The sequence below is a fragment of the Vicugna pacos genome, unplaced genomic scaffold, assembly GCF_048564905.1.
Source record: "Vicugna pacos unplaced genomic scaffold, VicPac4 scaffold_195, whole genome shotgun sequence".
Taxonomy (NCBI): domain Eukaryota; kingdom Metazoa; phylum Chordata; class Mammalia; order Artiodactyla; family Camelidae; genus Vicugna; species Vicugna pacos.
In genome coordinates this window covers 290,763-307,172 of record NW_027328874.1, presented here as the reverse complement: position 1 = coordinate 307,172, position 16,410 = coordinate 290,763, and the positions used below count along the sequence as shown (strand labels likewise).

Here is a 16,410-nt window from a genome sequence, read left to right as displayed (position 1 = left end):
TGGTTTCATTTCTTGGAATTTCAGCCCCCATGAATCCAATGGATCCATGTCCTGAGAGTGTGGGTGTTTCAGCAGAAATCAGGCGACGCATATGTATTCCGGGTGTACGGATATTACAGGAACATAAGTCTCCTTTAGTGGGTCCCTGTGTACTGTGAACTGTTAGAAAGTTTAAAGACGTGTGAAACCATCAACTGAAAAGGGACACACTTCCCTCCATTGGTACGGTGCATAGAGCTCTGAACAAAAGGAAAGAGGGAAGAAGAAAGGCCCATGGGACGCTAGTGGGTAGAATCACATTTACCTTAGGAACCTCTCGTCGGATGCAGCCCCTCCCCCAACACTGACAAGATGCAGCAGCCATTGGGGATGGCAGTTAGCGGTTGGATTCCAGGTGGAATGTTGGTGTGTACCGCGAGGCTTGTTGTGGCTGTTGGATCCTAGGTAACCGGGCAGAGTTCTGTGGGTGGATCAGTGTGATGGAGGGGCTGCCGCCCTCTGTGAAGCTTGGCTTAGGTCTTTGGTCCGGGAAGCTGTGTAAGTTCGAGATACTGCTGCTGCCCAAAGACCTGAGGTCACAGGTCAGTTTCCAGAACCTGAAAGGGCAGACAGTGGAAGATCTGCCTGTCATCAGCTTACTGGTCAGGCTCCGAGGTACTTTCAGACTTGCCCAGTCCTGGTGAAGTCGACTTTAGGGGAGACACGAAGAGAAGCTGGCCGGTAAGCTGGCTGCACGGATTGAGGAGAGATGCGAACACATGGATGAGAGATGTTCTGCTACAATGGAGAATACTGGCTTGGAGACAGCTATAGAGGATACCAGGCTCAAAAGACATTCATGAGACATATTGAAACTCACTGATACAGGCAGAAACATACGGAGTGCCAACGTGGACTTGAGGAAGTTCCTCAATTCTCTTCTCCAATAACGGGTCCAAGGTCCCTGACGTCTGAAGGAGAAGAAATGGCAGAGATGATCAAAACGCTCCTGTTCTTGGAAGAGGTCGTGAGAATCCACACGTCCCAAGGGGCATTCCCAAGCCATTCAGACCAAAATTCAACAAGCCCAGGTAAGCCTTTTCCCAGGTTTGGGCCTAGCTAGTGAGCACTTGCCCTTGCCTCCCCTCCACTCAGGCATCCATTTTGAAGGATCAGTACCTGAGCTGCAATGAAGCCATTACGAGAAGAGCAAGCCCCTCCTAGAATCAGAGTTCCTCCAGCTTCACTCTCTGTGAACAACAGTGAACACCTTAAAGGTCAAATAGTCTCGGCTGAAATAGATAAAATTGAATACTTAGCTCACACCTAGAAACGATGTCCTTCCGCTAGATTCAGCAAATGTTGTGTTTATGTCTTCCCTGGGGTGAAGGGAGTGTGGTAAGTGAGGGGAATCTTTGACTGAACATGAATCTGTATTAGGCTTCAGTTTTTCAAGACAGTGAAGGTAAATAGTACAAGTCAGAAAGTGAACTGAACTGTAAAAGTCGCCAATGACATTAAAGACACAGCTTATGTGGATCGTCTATCACTTGAGTCAAGCCCCCGGGGGCACTATATCATGGGGGTGCAGACTTGGTTGCGTTAAATGGCTTTAAACTACAGGATCGGATGATTAAGCGTTCTCAACACTGATAGAAAAACACCTGGTTCTCAATAGACTAGCATAACTGCAGCAGGATTCTCCTAGCTAGAATGCCTCTAGGTGCTTTTGGATTCAAACCTAAATGTATATATTTGGTTTGTTTCCTCTTGTATTTTCCTAGAGAGGGATGTTACCCCTTGAAATGCCAACATTGGCCAGTAGGTGTCATTGGGATACAGGGCACCACAAGCACAAGTGTATCCAAGGTTGGGGGTTATTCCATGTTTCCAAAAGTTATTTCATGGTTCCTGTTGGTTTCGGAGGCTTCAACCTTAAAGAGCTGACATGACCCCTTGAACAGTTTGGACTGCTAGTTTGCATTCTATCTGTCTAGCTTTTCCGTAGAGCTGACAAAATGTTACCAAAATTGACAAGTCTGGCTTCTAGGTCGATTTAGTGTGTTTCAAAAAATAACTCCATTTTCGTATAACTCCCAAAACATGTAAATGAGTTCTGTTAAACTTCTTAAAGACTGCAAATGGGATATCAACACAATGTCAAAATAGTTGTCTTCGGACAATCCCTCCCACCACGGCTGTATAGAAACAAAGAGCTAAGCAAATATCACATTTCTGTGAAATGTATCTGGATAGTGTTGATTCATCGATGCCCAGTTGGCAGAGAAGAAGTGCAACCTGCACTCACTCGCTCCCATGTACAGAGCAATGGAAACATCCACTCACCCAGCCCTTAGCATAGGACACTGGCCGAAGAGAGGTCTGTTACTCCCAAAGACAGGATGAGGCCTCAGGACACCTGGAAGCAGGAGAAGGCAAAGCAGGGAATGGAAACCAGTGCAGGTTCAGACCCCTGGTGATGGAGCAACAAGGGTGAAACTCTGTTTAACTTGGACGCACACTCTCAAGCGGACAGGAGACATGGGTTTGAAGGTGATGTGCTGAGATTTACAAGAGTGCACAGCAGATGCTTGGCTGAGAGAACTCAAAGAAACCAGCGCAAAATATCCCCACAGTTAATTCTGAGACCAAGATCCAAGCTGCCAAATTTGAGGTAGCAGAGGCAATGGTCAGTGAGGCATAGAGCTACGGATGATGGCACACGCTGAGTCTCAGGGATCTGGAGTGCGTTGTGGGATGTGGTGGGTCGAATCAAGAGAGCAAACCGAACTGTGTACCAATAATAAATCAACCACACTGGTCGCGCGGTTGCGATTACCGATATGTCCCATGGCCACACCCAGTACATCTGCAGGACCAGGGACCAATTGGGAATTTTGCCAATAGAGCACGTGTGGGGCTGAATCAGAGATATCGTGCATCTGGTCTGAGGGATCCAGGGGGCCTTGAATTTGAAATCAGAATGAAAAGCCTTAGGATATGCTACATTCATAACCTGGGCTGGGATTATGGTTTGGTTTGAGTCACAGGATGCGCAACAGCTCTGTGGTTGCCTTCGTGCACCCGAGCCACAAGGATGAGAGGACAAGGGAGAGTGGTCCAAGTCCACAGCGCGAGAAGAGGAAGCATTCCCTTCAGCACTATCTCCCAAAAGCGGATGCTACATTTTGGATGGCACCGGCACGGTACGGCACCTAGGACAACAAGGAAGGTCTGCGGGATCATTCCAGCAGGCCCTGATATGTGACATCCATAGATATGCTTCCACTGGTGTTTCTGTAGACAGAGAAGCTCTGGAAAGAACTGATTCCATTGGGACATTCCCGTGGCAATAAAAAGCAGAAGAGCACTCTCAGTTTGCTGTTTTGGAAACACTCCAAAATGACATAGAGAAGAATGCAGAGCTGAGAACTTTTAGAAGCTTCATTTCCACAAGAGGAAGTGTCCTGTGCACTTTCAGAAGTGTGAGATAAGTATAATCAAAATGAAGTTATGCTAATCGAAGTAGTATGGGTTGTTCATCACAACTAATGCAACACCAGCAATTGGAGATATACCAAACAACACACACAGGTACAGGTTATGGCATCAATGCCTAGGAGAAATTGTCCTCACAGAAATCCCATGGAATTGCGTAGAGACAAGAGTCTAAAATTTTCAATTAACAAAGCCCTGGAAGTCTACATTAGATACCTGATATTACCTGACCAGTAGAGATGAAGAAGAACAGTAAAAGAAACAGGAAGTACCATTTTCAGTTCCAAAGATATTGAAGGCACAAAAGATAAGCTTTCAAACAACTAGTCTGCAAAACGCTATCCAGAACAAGTGTTGAAAATGAAGGTCAGGAAAACACTGAAGAACACCAGTGTCTCAGAATCACAAAAGGCAGAATACCAGAAAAGGGGAAGGAAAGTCTCAACACGAGCCAAAAATATCAGGAAACTCAATGGTTGTGATAATATCAGGGCTAAAATTCAGTCCTTCGCAGACTAGATAATGCAGAGGGACGCGTGAATGACTGTGAAGACAGGGGAAGAGAAAAACCTCAGTCAGAAGCAGACATAGGAAAGCAAGTGCCAACAAATGAAAACATTGCAGTTGAACCCTGGGTTACGACAGGGCATGAAAGAATAGAAATCATGAGTCCCAGATGGAAAAGCAAGAGATAAAGAAACAAAAAGTGTCTGAAAATTTATCTGTAGAAAAATCAGACTGAAACTTGCTGAAAGCCAAGAAAGAATCATCTATGCGAATTCAGGAATTACACAGCATCCGAAGGAGGTGGAATCCCAATAGACCTACCAGCAGCTGTATGATTCAAATCAACAAAGTTCACGAATATCCGAGTGATTTAAAATGCACCTGGAGGAAACAACATAGTCACAAGGAAACCTCCAGAGGGGTTTCAGCTGATATCTCGGCAGCAATATTGCAGGACAGGGAGGAGTGCCAGGACACAGACCATATCCTGAATGGCCAAATGCTGCCACCTAGGGTAGCCTATGCCACATGAACACCATTTCAAATAACGGCAGAGCTAGAGAATTCTACAGACCGGCAAATCTTAAAAGAATTCAGCAGTTCAAAAGTTTTTCTAAAAGAAAGGTTGAGAAAACTCCCCTGAATAGAAAAGCAGCAAGATGGAATGGAAAGAAGAAACCATTATTGGAAATGCAAGAAGAGCATGTGTGGCAGAGAAGAAAGAAGAAGAACTTAAGGAGGACATCAAAACCCTAAAGATGGGAGAGGGAAGCAGGAAATCATAGGTGATTGGAAGCACTCTCTTAAGTGAATCAGCTTATTTGACTCTGTTTGAAGCGAAAGGAGAGATGCATGGCCTGACGTGTTTGCAAAACAAGCGAGAAGAAGACCAACAAAGAATCAAACCAACAAACAAGCACCAAAATGGTATGGTTGGCTGACATATACAAAGGGAACCATGATTACTCAAAAGAAAATACTCAAGGTGAGGTCAAGGGTCATTCAGAACGCATCGACCCAGTATCGTGGCTTGCATGTACTCAGCACACTTGTATTCGGAAATCAGAAGCGTGCATTCATATTCGTAAATTTTGATTCATAAGAGCATATCGTGACCTAACACTAATGCCGATTTGGAATCAAATGGATTCCTAGTCCGTGATGTAGACTTGTATGTCTTCCAACAGGATGAAGGAATGCCATATTCTAGGCTACGTAGAGAAGAAATGTAAGAAGCCTATAACAAAGGCAAGTAGCTCTGCCAAAGTGTACTAAGTGCAAAAGAGACCGACAGCAAAGTGCACATTGGGGTTGGTTTCATTTCTTGGAATTTCAGCCCCCATGAATCCAATGGATCCATGTCCTGAGAGTGTGGGTGTTTCAGCAGAAATCAGGCGACGCATATGTATTCCGGGTGTACGGATATTACAGGAACATAAGTCTCCTTTAGTGGGTCCCTGTGTACTGTGAACTGTTAGAAAGTTTAAAGACGTGTGAAACCATCAACTGAAAAGGGACACACTTCCCTCCATTGGTACGGTGCATAGAGCTCTGAACAAAAGGAAAGAGGGAAGAAGAAAGGCCCATGGGACGCTAGTGGGTAGAATCACATTTACCTTAGGAACCTCTCGTCGGATGCAGCCCCTCCCCCAACACTGACAAGATGCAGCAGCCATTGGGGATGGCAGTTAGCGGTTGGATTCCAGGTGGAATGTTGGTGTGTACCGCGAGGCTTGTTGTGGCTGTTGGATCCTAGGTAACCGGGCAGAGTTCTGTGGGTGGATCAGTGTGATGGAGGGGCTGCCGCCCTCTGTGAAGCTTGGCATAGGTCTTTGGTCCGGGAAGCTGTGTAAGTTCGAGATACTGCTGCTGCCCAAAGACCTGAGGTCACAGGTCAGTTTCCAGAACCTGAAAGGGCAGACAGTGGAAGATCTGCCTGTCATCAGCTTACTGGTCAGGCTCCGAGGTACTTTCAGACTTGCCCAGTCCTGGTGAAGTCGACTTTAGGGGAGACACGAAGAGAAGCTGGCCGGTAAGCTGGCTGCACGGATTGAGGAGAGATGCGAACACATGGATGAGAGATGTTCTGCTACAATGGAGAATACTGGCTTGGAGACAGCTATAGAGGATACCAGGCTCAAAAGACATTCATGAGACATATTGAAACTCACTGATACAGGCAGAAACATACGGAGTGCCAACGTGGACTTGAGGAAGTTCCTCAATTCTCTTCTCCAATAACGGGTCCAAGGTCCCTGACGTCTGAAGGAGAAGAAATGGCAGAGATGATCAAAACGCTCCTGTTCTTGGAAGAGGTCGTGAGAATCCACACGTCCCAAGGGGCATTCCCAAGCCATTCAGACCAAAATTCAACAAGCCCAGGTAAGCCTTTTCCCAGGTTTGGGCCTAGCTAGTGAGCACTTGCCCTTGCCTCCCCTCCACTCAGGCATCCATTTTGAAGGATCAGTACCTGAGCTGCAATGAAGCCATTACGAGAAGAGCAAGCCCCTCCTAGAATCAGAGTTCCTCCAGCTTCACTCTCTGTGAACAACAGTGAACACCTTAAAGGTCAAATAGTCTCGGCTGAAATAGATAAAATTGAATACTTAGCTCACACCTAGAAACGATGTCCTTCCGCTAGATTCAGCAAATGTTGTGTTTATGTCTTCCCTGGGGTGAAGGGAGTGTGGTAAGTGAGGGGAATCTTTGACTGAACATGAATCTGTATTAGGCTTCAGTTTTTCAAGACAGTGAAGGTAAATAGTACAAGTCAGAAAGTGAACTGAACTGTAAAAGTCGCCAATGACATTAAAGACACAGCTTATGTGGATCGTCTATCACTTGAGTCAAGCCCCCGGGGGCACTATATCATGGGGGTGCAGACTTGGTTGCGTTAAATGGCTTTAAACTACAGGATCGGATGATTAAGCGTTCTCAACACTGATAGAAAAACACCTGGTTCTCAATAGACTAGCATAACTGCAGCAGGATTCTCCTAGCTAGAATGCCTCTAGGTGCTTTTGGATTCAAACCTAAATGTATATATTTGGTTTGTTTCCTCTTGTATTTTCCTAGAGAGGGATGTTACCCCTTGAAATGCCAACATTGGCCAGTAGGTGTCATTGGGATACAGGGCACCACAAGCACAAGTGTATCCAAGGTTGGGGGTTATTCCATGTTTCCAAAAGTTATTTCATGGTTCCTGTTGGTTTCGGAGGCTTCAACCTTAAAGAGCTGACATGACCCCTTGAACAGTTTGGACTGCTAGTTTGCATTCTATCTGTCTAGCTTTTCCGTAGAGCTGACAAAATGTTACCAAAATTGACAAGTCTGGCTTCTAGGTCGATTTAGTGTGTTTCAAAAAATAACACCATTTTCGTATAACTCCCAAAACATGTAAATGAGTTCTGTTAAACTTCTTAAAGACTGCAAATGGGATATCAACACAATGTCAAAATAGTTGTCTTCGGACAATCCCTCCCACCACGGCTGTATAGAAACAAAGAGCTAAGCAAATATCACATTTCTGTGAAATGTATCTGGATAGTGTTGATTCATCGATGCCCAGTTGGCAGAGAAGAAGTGCAACCTGCACTCACTCGCTCCCATGTACAGAGCAATGGAAACATCCACTCACCCAGCCCTTAGCATAGGACACTGGCCGAAGAGAGGTCTGTTACTCCCAAAGACAGGATGAGGCCTCAGGACACCTGGAAGCAGGAGAAGGCAAAGCAGGGAATGGAAACCAGTGCAGGTTCGGACCCCTGGTGATGGAGCAACAAGGGTGAAACTCTGTTTAACTTGGACGCACACTCTCAAGCGGACAGGAGACATGGGTTTGAAGGTGATGTGCTGAGATTTACAAGAGTGCACAGCAGATGCTTGGCTGAGAGAACTCAAAGAAACCAGCGCAAAATATCCCCACAGTTAATTCTGAGACCAAGATCCCAGCTGCCAACTTTGAGGTAGCAGAGGCAATGGTCAGTGAGGCATAGAGCTACGGATGATGGCACACGCTGAGTCTCAGGGATCTGGAGTGCGTTGTGGGATGTGGTGGGTCGAATCAAGAGAGCAAACCGAACTGTGTACCAATAATAAATCAACCACACTGGTCGCGCGGTTGCGATTACCGATATGTCCCATGGCCACACCCAGTACATCTGCAGGACCAGGGACCAATTGGGAATTTTGCCAATAGAGCACGTGTGGGGCTGAATCAGAGATATCGTGCATCTGGTCTGAGGGATCCAGGGGGCCTTGAATTTGAAATCAGAATGAAAAGCCTTAGGATATGCTACATTCATAACCTGGGCTGGGATTATGGTTTGGTTTGAGTCACAGGATGCGCAACAGCTCTGTGGTTGCCTTCGTGCACCCGTGCCACAAGGATGAGAGGACAAGGGAGAGTGGTCCAAGTCCACAGCGCGAGAAGAGGAAGCATTCCCTTCAGCACTATCTCCCAAAAGCGGATGCTACATTTTGGATGGCACCGGCACGGTACGGCACCTAGGACAACAAGGAAGGTCTGCGGGATCATTCCAGCAGGCCCTGATATGTGACATCCATAGATATGCTTCCACTGGTGTTTCTGTAGACAGAGAAACTCTGGAAAGAACTGATTCCATTGGGACATTCCCGTGGCAATAAAAAGCAGAAGAGCACTCTCAGTTTGCTGTTTTGGAAACACTCCAAAATGACATAGAGAAGAATGCAGAGCTGAGAACTTTTAGAAGCTTCATTTCCACAAGAGGAAGTGTCCTGTGCACTTTCAGAAGTGTGAGATAAGTATAATCAAAATGAAGTTATGCTAATCGAAGTAGTATGGGTTGTTCATCACAACTAATGCAACACCAGCAATTGGAGATATACCAAACAACACACACAGGTACAGGTTATGGCATCAATGCCTAGGAGAAATTGTCCTCACAGAAATCCCATGGAATTGCGTAGAGACAAGAGTCTAAAATTTTCAATTAACAAAGCCCTAGAAGTCTACATTAGATACCTGATATTACCTGACCAGTAGAGATGAAGAAGAACAGTAAAAGAAACAGGAAGTACCATTTTCAGTTCCAAAGATATTGAAGGCGCAAAAGATAAGCTTTCAAACAACTAGTCTGCAAAACGCTATCCAGAACAAGTGTTGAAAATGAAGGTCAGGAAAACACTGAAGAACACCAGTGTCTCAGAATCACAAAAGGCAGAATACCAGAAAAGGGGAAGAGAAAGTCTCAACACGAGCCAAAAATATCAGGAAACTCAATGGTTGTGATAATATCAGGGCTAAAATTCAGTCCTTCGCAGACTAGATAATGCAGAGGGACGCGTGAATGACTGTGAAGACAGGGGAAGAGAAAAACCTCGGTCAGAAGCAGACATAGGAAAGCAAGTGCCAACAAATGAAAACATTGCAGTTGAACCCTGGGTTAAGACAGGGCATGAAAGAATAGAAATCATGAGTCCCAGATGGAAAAGCAAGAGATAAAGAAACAAAAAGTGTCTGAAAATTTATCTGTAGAAAAATCAGACTGAAACTTGCTGAAAGCCAAGAAAGAATCATCTATGCGAATTCAGGAATTACACAGCATCCGAAGGAGGTGGAATCCCAATAGACCTACCAGCAGCTGTATGATTCAAATCAACAAAGTTCACGAATATCCGAGTGATTTAAAATGCACCTGGAGGAAACAACATAGTCACAAGGAAACCTCCAGAGGGGTTTCAGCTGATATCTCGGCAGCAATATTGCAGGACAGGGAGGAGTGCCAGGACACAGACCATATCCTGAATGGCCAAATGCTGCCACCTAGGGTAGCCTATGCCACATGAACACCATTTCAAATAACGGCAGAGCTAGAGAATTCTACAGACCGGCAAATCTTAAAAGAATTCAGCAGTTCAAAAGTTTTTCTAAAAGAAAGGTTGAGAAAACTCCCCTGAATAGAAAAGCAGCAAGATGGAATGGAAAGAAGAAACCATTATTGGAAATGCAAGAAGAGCATGTGTGGCAGAGAAGAAAGAAGAAGAACTTAAGGAGGACATCAAAACCCTAAAGATGGGAGAGGGAAGCAGGAAATCATAGGTGATTGGAAGCACTCTCTTAAGTGAATCAGCTTATTTGACTCTGTTTGAAGCGAAAGGAGAGATGCATGGCCTGACGTGTTTGCAAAACAAGCGAGAAGAAGACCAACAAAGAATCAAACCAACAAACAAGCACCAAAATGGTATGGTTGGCTGACATATACAAAGGGAACCATGATTATTCAAAAGAAAATACTCAAGGTGAGGTCAAGGGTCATTCAGAACGCATCGACCCAGTATCGTGGCTTGCATGTACTCAGCACACTTGTATTCGGAAATCAGAAGCGTGCATTCATATTCGTAAATTTTGATTCATAAGAGCATATCGTGACCTAACACTAATGCCGATTTGGAATCAAATGGATTCCAAGTCCGTGATGTAGACTTGTATGTCTTCCAACAGGATGAAGGAATGCCATATTCTAGGCTACGTAGAGAAGAAATGTAAGAAGCCTATAACAAAGGCAAGTAGCTCTGCCAAAGTGTACTAAGTGCAAAAGAGACCGACAGCAAAGTGCACATTGGGGTTGGTTTCATTTCTTGGAATTTCAGCCCCCATGAATCCAATGGATCCATGTCCTGAGAGTGTGGGTGTTTCAGCAGAAATCAGGCGACGCATATATATTCGGGGTGTACGGATATTATAGGAACATATGTCTCCTTTAGTGGGTCCCTGTGTACTGTGAACTGTTAGAAAGTTTAAAGACGTGTGAAACCATCAACTGAAAAGGGACACACTTCCCTCCATTGGTACGGTGCATAGAGCTCTGAACAAAAGGAAAGAGGGAAGAAGAAAGGCCCATGGGACGCTAGTGGGTAGAATCACATTTACCTTAGGAACCTCTCGTCGGATGCAGCCCCTCCCCCAACACTGACAAGATGCAGCAGCCATTGGGGATGGCAGTTAGCGGTTGGATTCCAGGTGGAATGTTGGTGTGTACCGCGAGGCTTGTTGTGGCTGTTGGATCCTAGGTAACCGGGCAGAGTTCTGTGGGTGGATCAGTGTGATGGAGGGGCTGCCGCCCTCTGTGGAGCTTGGCTTAGGTCTTTGGTCCGGGAAGCTGTGTAAGTTCGAGATACTGCTGCTGCCCAAAGACCTGAGGTCACAGGTCAGTTTCCAGAACCTGAAAGGGCAGACAGTGGAAGATCTGCCTGTCATCAGCTTACTGGTCAGGCTCCGAGGTACTTTCAGACTTGCCCAATCCTGGTGAAGTCGACTTTAGGGGAGACACGAAGAGAAGCTGGCCGGTAAGCTGGCTGCACGGATTGAGGAGAGATGCAAACACATGGATGAGAGATGTTCTGCTACAATGGAGAATACTGGCGTGGAGACAGCTGTAGAGGATACCAGGCTCAAAAGACATTCATGAGACATATTGAAACTCACTGATACAGGCAGAAACATACGGAGTGCCAACGTGGACTTGAGGAAGTTCCTCAATTCTCTTCTCCAATAACGGGTCCAAGGTCCCTGACGTCTGAAGGAGAAGAAATGGCAGAGATGATCAAAACGCTCCTGTTCTTGGAAGAGGTCGTGAGAATCCACACGTCCCAAGGGGCATTCCCAAGCCATTCAGACCAAAATTCAACAAGCCCAGGTAAGCCTTTTCCCAGGTTTGGGCCTAGCTAGTGAGCACTTGCCCGTGCCTCCCCTCCACTCATGCATCCATTTTGAAGGATCAGTACCTGAGCTGCAATGAAGCCATTATGAGAAGAGCAAGCCCCTCCTAGAATCAGAGTTCCTCCAGCTTCACTCTCTGAGAACAACAGTGAACACCTTAAAGGTCAAATAGTCCCGGCTGAAATAGATAAAATTGAATAATTAGCTCACACCTAGAAACGATGTCCTTCCGCTAGATTCAGCAAATGTTGTGTTTATGTCTTCCCTGGGGTGAAGGGAGTATGGTAAGTGAGGGGAATCTTTGACTGAACATGAATCTGTATTAGGCTTCAGTTTTTCAAGACAGTGAAGGTAAATAGTACAAGTCAGAAAGTGAACTTAACTGTTAAAGTCGCCAATGACATTAAAGACACAGCTTATGTGGATCGTCTATCACTTGAGTCAAGCCCCCGGGGGCACTATATCATGGGGGTGCAGACTTGGATGCGTTAAATGGCTTTAAACTACAGGATCGGATGATTAAGCGTTCTCAACACTGATAGAAAAACACCTGGTTCTCAATAGACTAGCATAACTACAGCAGGATTCTCCTAGCTAGAATGCCTCTAGGTGCTTTTGGATTCAAACCTAAATGTATATATTTGGTTTGTTTCCTCTTGTATTTTCCTAGAGAGGGATGTTACCCCTTGAAATGCCAACATTGGCCAGTAGGTGTCATTGGGATACAGGGCACCACATGCACAAGTGTATCCAAGGTTGGGGTTTATTCCATGTTTCCAAAAGTTATTTCATGGTTCCTGTTGGTTTCGGAGGCTTCAACCTTAAAGAGCTGACATGACCCCTTGAACAGTTTGGACTGCTAGTTTGCATTCTATCTGTCTAGCTTTTCCGTAGAGCTGACACAATGTTACCAAAATTGACAAGTCTGGCTTCTAGGTCGATTTAGTGTGTTTCAAAAAATAACTCCATTTTCGTATAACTCCCAAAACATGTAAATGAGTTCTGTTAAACTTCTTAAAGACTGCAAATGGGATATCAACACAATGTCAAAATAGTTGTCTTCGGACAATCCCTCCCACCACGGCTGTATAGAAACTAAGAGCTAAGCAAATATCACATTTCTGTGAAATGTATCTGGATAGTGTTGATTCATCGATGCCCAGTTGGCAGAGAAGAAGTGCAACCTGCACTCACTCGCTCCCATGTACAGAGCAATGGAAACATCCACTCACCCAGCCCTTAGCATAGGACACTGGCCGAAGAGAGGTCTGTTACTCCCAAAGACAGGATGAGGCCTCAGGACACCTGGAAGCAGGAGAATGCAAAGCAGGGAATGGAAACCAGTGCAGGTTCGGACCCCTGGTGATGGAGCAACAAGGGTGAAACTCTGTTTAACTTGGACGCACACTCTCAAGCGGACAGGAGACATGGGTTTGAAGGTGATGTGCTGAGATTTACAAGAGTGCACAGCAGATGCTTGGCTGAGAGAACTCAAAGAAACCAGCGCAAAATATCCCCACAGTTAATTCTGAGACCAAGATCCCAGCTGCCAACTTTGAGGTAGCAGAGGCAATGGTCAGTGAGGCATAGAGCTACGGATGATGGCACACGCTGAGTCTCAGGGATCTGGAGTGCGTTGTGGGATGTGGTGGGTCGAATCAAGAGAGCAAACCGAACTGTGTACCAATAATAAATCAACCACACTGGTCGCGCGGTTGCGATTACCGATATGTCCCATGGCCACACCCAGTACATCTGCAGGACCAGGGACCAATTGGGAATTTTGCCAATAGAGCACGTGTGGGGCTGAATCAGAGATATCGTGCATCTGGTCTGAGGGATCCAGGGGGCCTTGAATTTGAAATCAGAATGAAAAGCCTTAGGATATGCTACATTCATAACCTGGGCTGGGATTATGGTTTGGTTTGAGTCACAGGATGCGCAACAACTCTGTGGTTGCCTTCGTGCACCCGTGCCACAAGGATGAGAGGACAAGGGAGAGTGGTCCAAGTCCACAGCGTGAGAAGAGGAAGCATTCCCTTCAGCACTATCTCCCAAAAGCGGATGCTACATTTTGGATGGCACCGGCACGGTACGGCACCTAGGACAACAAGGAAGGTCTGCGGGATCATTCCAGCAGGCCCTGATATGTGACATCCATAGATATGCTTCCACAGGTGTTTCTGTAGACAGAGAAGCTCTGGAAAGAACTCATTTCATTGGGACATTCCCGTGGCAATAAAAGGCAGAAGAGCACTCTCAGTTTGCTGTTTTGGAAACACTCCAAAATGACATAGAGAAGAATGCAGAGCTGAGAACTTTTAGAAGCTTCATTTCCACAAGAGGAAGTGTCCTGTGCACTTTCAGAAGTGTGAGATAAGTATAATCAAAATGAAGTTATGCTAATCGAAGTAGTATGGGTTGTTCATCACAACTAATGCAACACCAGCAATTGGAGATATACCAAACAACACACACAGGTACAGGTTATGGCATCAATGCCTAGGAGAAATTGTCCTCACAGAAATCCCATGGAATTGCATAGAGACAAGAGTCTAAAATTTTCAATTAACAAAGCCCTAGAAGTCTACATTAGATACCTGATATTACCTGACCAGTAGAGATGAAGAAGAACAGTAAAAGAAACAGGAAGTACCATTTTCAGTTCCAAAGATATTGAAGGCGCAAAAGATAAGCTTTCAAACAACTAGTCTGCAAAACGCTATCCAGAACAAGTGTTGAAAATGAAGGTCAGGAAAACACTGAAGAACACCAGTGTCTCAGAATCACAAAAGGCAGAATACCAGAAAAGGGGAAGAGAAAGTCTCAACACGAGCCAAAAATATCAGGAAACTCAATGGTTGTGATAATATCAGGGCTAAAATTCAGTCCTTCGCAGACTAGATAATGCAGAGGGACGCGTGAATGACTGTGAAGACAGGGGAAGAGAAAAACCTCGGTCAGAAGCAGACATAGGAAAGCAAGTGCCAACAAATGAAAACATTGCAGTTGAACCCTGGGTTAAGACAGGGCATGAAAGAATAGAAATCATGAGTCCCAGATGGAAAAGCAAGAGATAAAGAAACAAAAATTGTCTGAAAATTTATCTGTAGAAAAATCAGACTGAAACTTGCTGAAAGCCAAGAAAGAATCATCTATGCGAATTCAGGAATTACACAGCATCCGAAGGAGGTGGAATCCCAATAGACCTACCAGCAGCTGTATGATTCAAATCAACAAAGTTCACGAATATCCGAGTGATTTAAAATGCACCTGGAGGAAACAACATAGTCACAAGGAAACCTCCAGAGGGGTTTCAGCTGATATCTCGGCAGCAATATTGCAGGACAGGGAGGAGTGCCAGGACACAGACCATATCCTGAATGGCCAAATGCTGCCACCTAGGGTAGCCTATGCCACATGAACACCATTTCAAATAACGGCAGAGCTAGAGAATTCTACAGACCGGCAAATCTTAAAAGAATTCAGCAGTTCAAAAGTTTTTCTAAAAGAAAGGTTGAGAAAACTCCCCTGAATAGAAAAGCAGCAAGATGGAATGGAAAGAAGAAACCATTATTGGAAATGCAAGAAGAGCATGTGTGGCAGAGAAGAAAGAAGAAGAACTTAAGGAGGACATCAAAACCCTAAAGATGGGAGAGGGAAGCAGGAAATCATAGGTGATTGGAAGCACTCTCTTAAGTGAATCAGCTTATTTGACTCTGTTTGAAGCGAAAGGAGAGATGCATGGCCTGACGTGTTTGCAAAACAAGCGAGAAGAAGACCAACAAAGAATCAAACCAACAAACAAGCACCAAAATGGTATGGTTGGCTGACATATACAAAGGGAACCATGATTATTCAAAAGAAAATACTCAAGGTGAGGTCAAGGGTCATTCAGAACGCATCGACCCAGTATCGTGGCTTGCATGTACTCAGCACACTTGTATTCGGAAATCAGAAGCGTGCATTCATATTCGTAAATTTTGATTCATAAGAGCATATCGTGACCTAACACTAATGCCGATTTGGAATCAAATGGATTCCTAGTCCGTGATGTAGACTTGTATGTCTTCCAACAGGATGAAGGAATGCCATATTCTAGGCTACGTAGAGAAGAAATGTAAGAAGCCTATAACAAAGGCAAGTAGCTCTGCCAAAGTGTACTAAGTGCAAAAGAGACCGACAGCAAAGTGCACATTGGGGTTGGTTTCATTTCTTGGAATTTCAGCCCCCATGAATCCAATGGATCCATGTCCTGAGAGTGTGGGTGTTTCAGCAGAAATCAGGCGACGCATATGTATTCCGGGTGTACGGATATTACAGGAACATAAGTCTCCTTTAGTGGGTCCCTGTGTACTGTGAACTGTTAGAAAGTTTAAAGACGTGTGAAACCATCAACTGAAAAGGGACACACTTCCCTCCATTGGTACGGTGCATAGAGCTCTGAACAAAAGGAAAGAGGGAAGAAGAAAGGCCCATGGGACGCTAGTGGGTAGAATCACATTTACCTTAGGAACCTCTCGTCGGATGCAGCCCCTCCCCCAACACTGACAAGATGCAGCAGCCATTGGGGATGGCAGTTAGCGGTTGGATTCCAGGTGGAATGTTGGTGTGTACCGCGAGGCTTGTTGTGGCTGTTGGATCCTAGGTAACCGGGCAGAGTTCTGTGGGTGGATCAGTGTGATGGAGGGGCTGCCGCCCTCTGTGGAGCTTGGCTTAGGTCT

At 45.3% G+C, this 16,410-nt stretch overlaps 2 long non-coding RNA genes across 3 annotated transcripts; both read right to left on the bottom strand.

Annotated features, from left to right (window-relative positions):
• Positions 1-523: 523 nt before the first annotated feature.
• Positions 524-1,389, bottom strand: LOC140695331 (uncharacterized). The gene is made up of 3 exons (XR_012071052.1): positions 1,159-1,389; positions 860-950; positions 524-729 (listed from the first exon to the last, which is right to left on the bottom strand). It is a non-coding gene; the product is annotated as an uncharacterized lncRNA (long non-coding RNA).
• Positions 1,390-5,997: 4,608 nt separating this feature from the next.
• LOC140695329 (uncharacterized) lies at positions 5,998-6,683 on the bottom strand. Of its 2 annotated transcripts, none has more exons than XR_012071049.1 (3): positions 6,455-6,683; positions 6,156-6,246; positions 5,998-6,073 (listed from the first exon to the last, which is right to left on the bottom strand). It is a non-coding gene; the product is annotated as an uncharacterized lncRNA (long non-coding RNA). The 2 variants fall into 2 exon arrangements; XR_012071048.1 differs by having other exon boundaries at positions 5,998-6,025.
• Between the last annotated feature and the right edge of the window lie 9,727 nt (positions 6,684-16,410).